The sequence below is a fragment of the Protopterus annectens genome, chromosome 2.part0, assembly GCF_019279795.1.
Source record: "Protopterus annectens isolate FY-2018-M chromosome 2.part0, PAN1.0, whole genome shotgun sequence".
Lineage (NCBI taxonomy): Eukaryota > Metazoa > Chordata > Ceratodontiformes > Protopteridae > Protopterus > Protopterus annectens.
In genome coordinates, this window is record NC_056728.1 from 394,487,868 (window position 1) to 394,493,867 (window position 6,000).

General features: G+C 40.9%; 1 long non-coding RNA gene across 1 annotated transcript in view; it reads left to right on the forward strand.

The window, feature by feature from the left end:
* The window catches only part of LOC122793100, a 646,673-nt gene extending 641,658 nt beyond the window's left edge, over positions 1-5,015 (forward strand). Inside the window, exon 4 of the long non-coding RNA XR_006363446.1 lies at positions 4,735-5,015. This is a non-coding gene — a long non-coding RNA (uncharacterized LOC122793100). The remainder of the gene's footprint in view (positions 1-4,734) is intronic.
* Positions 5,016-6,000: the final 985 nt, after the last annotated feature.

Here is a 6,000-nt window from a genome sequence, read left to right on the forward strand (position 1 = left end):
TGGATTCCTGGGGCACCTGTCTGTTAGCAAACAACAAATGGGGCAAATATTTGTCCCACTCCCGCATAAACTGGTCTGCAAATGCTCGTAGAATGATCTTTAGTGTAGAGTTTAACCTTGAAACAAAACCATTTGTCTGGGGATGGTTGGATGTGGTCTTTAGGTGCCTCAACCCACAATGCTTCCACAGACAAGCCAGCAGGTCTGATATGAAATTGGCACCTCTGTCAGTCAGTATTTCTTTTGAGAAATCTACCCTGCTGAAAATCTCCAACAAAGCATTGGCCACCTTTTTGGCCTCAATGGAGAAGAGGGTCACTGTTTCATGGTATCTGGTAGCATAATCTGCTACCACTAGGATATACTTCTTTCCTGTGGAACTTTGGGTATTCAGAGGCCCCATAATATCCATAGCTACCCCATCACAGGCAAAGGCATAAAAGGAGCTTTGACCTTGTCTCCTGCCTAGCCTACTTTTTGGCACTGCTCACAGGTTCTGCAATACCCTATTACAACTCTGGAAATCCCAGGCCAATGAATGTTCTGCATAATATGTTTCTTGGTATGCTTTATGCCCATACGACCTGCAAAGGGAATGTCATGAGCTATGGCTAGAAGTGCCAGACAGTAGGCTCTGGGCACTACCAACTGCTGTATTCTCTCAACCTCTAGCCGTCCCTCAGGTGTCCCCTCTCTATACATTAACCCTTTGTCCCAGTATACAGATTCCCCCTTCCCTTGAGAATCAGGTGCCTCCCTGGCTACCTCCCTCAAGTCTTGTAATGCAACGTCTGAGGGTTGAGCCTGTCTCAACTCTATCTTTGTGACCATTCCCAGCTCTCCTTCCACAAGAAGTCTGGTATCCTCTGACAGCGATGCTTCACTGTCAGCCTGGGTATTACTACTCACCTCTGCTCTTGCAGTCACTCTGTCCAAGGGAACATTAGTACCCACAAGTAGCTGTGGCTCACCTTCAGTCTTATTATTTCAGGGTAGCTGCCTCTCTGAAGTAACCACCTCACCAGTCCTGGCTTCAAGTGTGTATGGTCTGTCTGGGACCCCCCCCCCCCAGGCTACCACATCCACATGCCTGTCTCCATGCCTGACTGCATGTAACTGAATGCATATAGGGTACAGCATAATCAAAATCATTCCCTATCATGATATCTGCGGGGATATTCTCCAACACACCTACTTGTTTGCTTCCTTTTACACCTTCTCAGTCAAGGTGATCCCTAACCAAATTTATTTGGGATGGGGTCTCTCCTAAAGCTTTGACTGGAGTAAACTGCTCAAGCAAGTAGTGCTCCTCTTTAACCACTGCAAGCTTCATAATGGTTAGGTCAGAGGCTGTGTCCCTCTTAGCAGTGGCCTGTTTCCCATCTACTAAGATATAATCTCTTGTGGTAGTGTGGTACCCTTGTTGTCTCCAGACAGCTTATTACTGGCATTCTGTTATTCACACTTGCTGGCTTTCCTACCTTTTGTTTCCCACCTTGCCTCCATGGACCTCTATATGCTACATGGCCGCAATGGTTACATTTAAAACATTTAACCCTTGATCTTGGCTGTGTACCTGAACTAGTGGCTTCCCCTTCTACTGGCAGACTCTGTTGGGGCAGTTTAGACTGCTCACCATGGGTTCCCTTATACCCATGTACAGCACTGGGTATCCTTTCCTGTACAATGATGCCCTGCTTGCTAGGTATAGGTCTCCCTTTTCCCCATCTCATCTGCGGTGTTGCATTCTATAGCTGCCAACCAGATTCTCATGTCCTCAGGCAAAGTGCTAAGGGCTTGCTCCCTCATCAAAAGGGCTGCCAGCCCTTCAAAACTAGTGACCTGACACCCATTCACCCACCTATAAAAATAAGTGCTTAACTCAGCAATATAATCACACACACTTTCATCTGCCTTTTGTCTATGCTCAAGAAACATTTTTCTATAAGCTTCAGGGGTTAGCTTAGAACACTCTAATAAATATTTCTTTGCTTGGTTATGGTCTAGACAATCAATGTCAGACAGTATAGAAACAGCAGTTACATCTTTACCATGGAGTAAGGGGGTCAGGGACGGTACCCAGAGCCTGTGGTCAACATTATACTGTTTACATACCCTTTCATGCATATGAATAAAACTACCTCTGTAAATTGTGGAAGAAATTCACTGACCTTTATTGTTTCTAGGGTTCAGTTAGTCCCTTCCCCATTACCTCCATGACCCTGGCAAAGAGTCAGCATCTGCATGCTACCTCTGTCTCTCATTTTCTCCAGCCCCCAAAAGTCTCAGTCTCTCTGCTGATTCTATTTCGATATGTTGGCCTCCAGTTCAAGTCTCTTTAATTCCAGATGGATTTTTAATTCCTCTGAGGAAAAGTCAAACTGTTCATTTTCTGAGAGCTGTACATCCCAAGGCCAGTCTGGTTTTCTTCCTGGTTGCTGTACTGTGCTGCAACCGTGGTTAAGGCTGCAATCATTTCTGCCTAAGTCAGGCTGGCATGCACCAGTCCATTGGCTTGGCACATCTCAGACATCTGGCTCCTTGTCAGTATGCCATAATCCTCTGCTAACATCCTTCCCTGCTCTCCCAGACTAACTAACTAATAAAAAATCAAACTATTGTGACATGAAACTCTGATTGTCTACCATGTGGCTGCTTGAGAGTACAAACACATTCTTTAGTGACCACTGTTTACAGGCTACAGGAGTTCAATACCCACACCACTGAATCCCAGTATGTGATGTGGTGACCTCACCACTGCCAGCCAATATGTGACGATCCACCACTGCCAACCAATATGTATTGTGGATATCTCACCTCTGGGCCAGTAATCAAGGAGCCTCAATCCTCACCACTGGCAACAGTGGGGAATGTACACTGAGAGGATGACAAGTACACACACAGTATTTCCAGATGTAGCTCTCTGCATCAAGTGCAATTTCCTTAATAGCACATAGAGAGCACAGTCAATCTGGGGCTGGTTACACTCTCTTTCTCCAGATCTCCAGTAAGACTCCCCAGTGGTGCAGTTATAGGGTTGAGTCCTTAGCCAGGGTTCCAAGCCAAGTCCTCCAACACTCTCTCTGCCCAGCCAAAGCTTCGTGTCCCTGCCCAAGTAGCTGAAACACACAGTCTTGGTGATTTGATTCACACACACACACACACACACGCACACACACACACACACACACACACACACACACACACACACACACACACACACAGACACAGACACACAGACACACACAGACACACACACACACACACACACACACACACACACACACACACACACACACACACACACACACACACACATACACACACACACGGGAAAGTCTGCACAGGTTTACTAGCTATGCCCACTTTTGTCCACACTATAAAGTAGTTATCACTGCCACCATAACCCCTTGACAGCTATTTCAAGGCCCTTAACAAAGGGTGTCCATTTTTACTGTCTAATATTAATATTAATACAAATGGTAGTTTGACCAAGAGCAAGGCTTTTAGGTGTGGCTCACACTGTGTCATCAAATAAATATACAAGTACTCTCAAAACATAAATATCTCTACAAAGATCAGCCACAATGAAAGGTTTAAATATATTTAATAATAAATAATAAAATAACAAGACAATACTAAATATATATTCACAGTGACATCAGAGTTCAGAATCACAGGACACATTTAAAATAAGATTGCAGGACAAGCTCAGACAAATAAAGAAATATATCTAAACTAAGCTTCACTATATTTCTGACTGAATATAAGATAATTATATTGTTTTCTTGAAACTTACTTCCTAGAGCAATGAAGCTGTGGTGAATGGTTCTTCTTGTTGTTGTCAGGTCCAGGGCAGAATGTAGAATGCTCTGTCTCACTACGAGACTTCTCAAAATAATATCTAAAATACTACTGCTGGATAGCTTGCAGCATGACATCATTTCTGGTCATCTGACTTCTAGTTCTTATGCAAACCCCCATTACTGGCAGCTGGCAGGACTTAGCACCTACCTGCAAAAATACTCATGAAGGGCTTTTATTCAGATCTTTAGCAAGTACTGGAAGTCATAAAACAATTCCATACCTAATGCTTACAGAGTAGTAATTAATTCACCCCAAAGACAATACAGAAAGCTTCCTAATACAGACTTTGTGTCTCTGCATGGCCTAGCTTATAAAGTGATTTAATTTCAGATATTTTTCTAAAGTTTGCTGAACTGAAGTTAACCCTCCAGCTTCCTCTGTTAAAATATATACATCTAAACCGTTACAATAGTGCATGTATGTTTCTGTTCTCTGCAGTAGGTACACTGTAGATATAGTCCAAACTCAAAACATTTTACAAATACCTTTTCAACACACACATCTGTGCAAATTAGTTTGATATTCACATGACATACAGTTCTAATACATTTGTAACACCAGCATCTTGTAGGGCCCACAGTTCTAATACATTTGTAACATAAGCAACTTGTATAAATCATGTTGCTATTCACAAATGACATATAATTATTTGCAAAATTCCAGCTAGCTGTGCTGGCAGTACCTCCATCCATCACAAAGCTGTCCTTTTTTCAACATTATCAATGCAGCAGAGAACAGGTGATTGTTAAATTTAAATGAAACTGTGTGCAACGTGATAAAATAGAAACCTGTATATTTCCATTATTTTGTTTTTCAGCCTGGCTTTTAATCTCTTCCAAGTAGAGTGATTACTTTTTCTTGTTGCAGGCAATGTACACCAGCTTTGATTTTTCTCACTCCAATATACTCTGAAGCAATCTGGAGAATAACTGTTTGAACTCACATGAGGATATTACTGGAGAAAGAAGAATTACAGGGCCTGACAAAGCAGTTCAAGTGATTTCTAGAACGTAACCTCTGTGAGCAGAAAAAAAGAAGAACTTCCATGGCACATCCTGCCTTTGTTGTTCTGACAAACATGGCCAGTCATGAGGAAATGGTTTCCAGTGGCATGAAGCTTTCTTCCTCACTTCAGTCTTGCATACTGTAAGTATGGACATCTTTACACATTTCTCTTTGTTACTCTCTGTCTAACACCTTTTGGGTACATCAAACACATTTATCATTCATTAGTTTCAGCTGTTGGAATGTAAACAAATTTTTACTTCATGAATCAGTTATGAATAGAGCTGGATATTTCAATGAATCTTATGTAGCATTGCCATTTATAACCAGTTCTTTTTTACTGAACTTTATTAGAACCCTGCCTTGCTAACACTAAGGTCATGCTATGTGTTGTGGTTATAACAGATGATGTTGTAAACAGCATTTTAAGTGCCTTCTCATTCAGAACTAAAAGTATAAATCATATTATTTGTGAATAGGGGGAAACAATGCGTTGATAATGAGGGACAAAATGCAATAGTATGTCAAAGTTATGAACAAACAAGGCCATTCAGCAAAGTAGCATAAAAGTAGCTTAAACATGTCTGAAAATTTGTTTACTCAAAGTGTATCATATAGATATTTTCACATAGTGCTTGACAAATATTACATGTAGAGCAGACCATTATTTTATTACTAAGTAAAAGAATATTATGCATTGCATGCATAGCATTACCTTATTAAAGTTTAAAAAAATGCTAAATGCCCTCCATGTTTCTGAGTAATATAGAGTGGTAAGAACTGCATATTTAAAATTCTAGAATAAAATATTGAAAATAGCTTTTAAGAGCAAGAACTGCAGCATTGTAATGAAGGTTTTTGCAAAACAGTCAATGATTTTCTCCTCAAATTCTATAGAACTGTTTCAGTGTGGTATTTTATCAATGTAAAGTTTTTACCTATGCAAAAGCTTTTGCCAAGCATTTTTACAAGCAGTAAAAAAAAAAAAATCACCATTTTTAAATATTACTGATTTGAATGTTTACTGAGTGGTCATTTCTGTTTACTGATATTATCAGTTCTACTAGCCTGATCTTGCAGTTCCTTTTTTGTGATCCTGGAGTTCTTGAAAAAGATGCAGCATCTGGG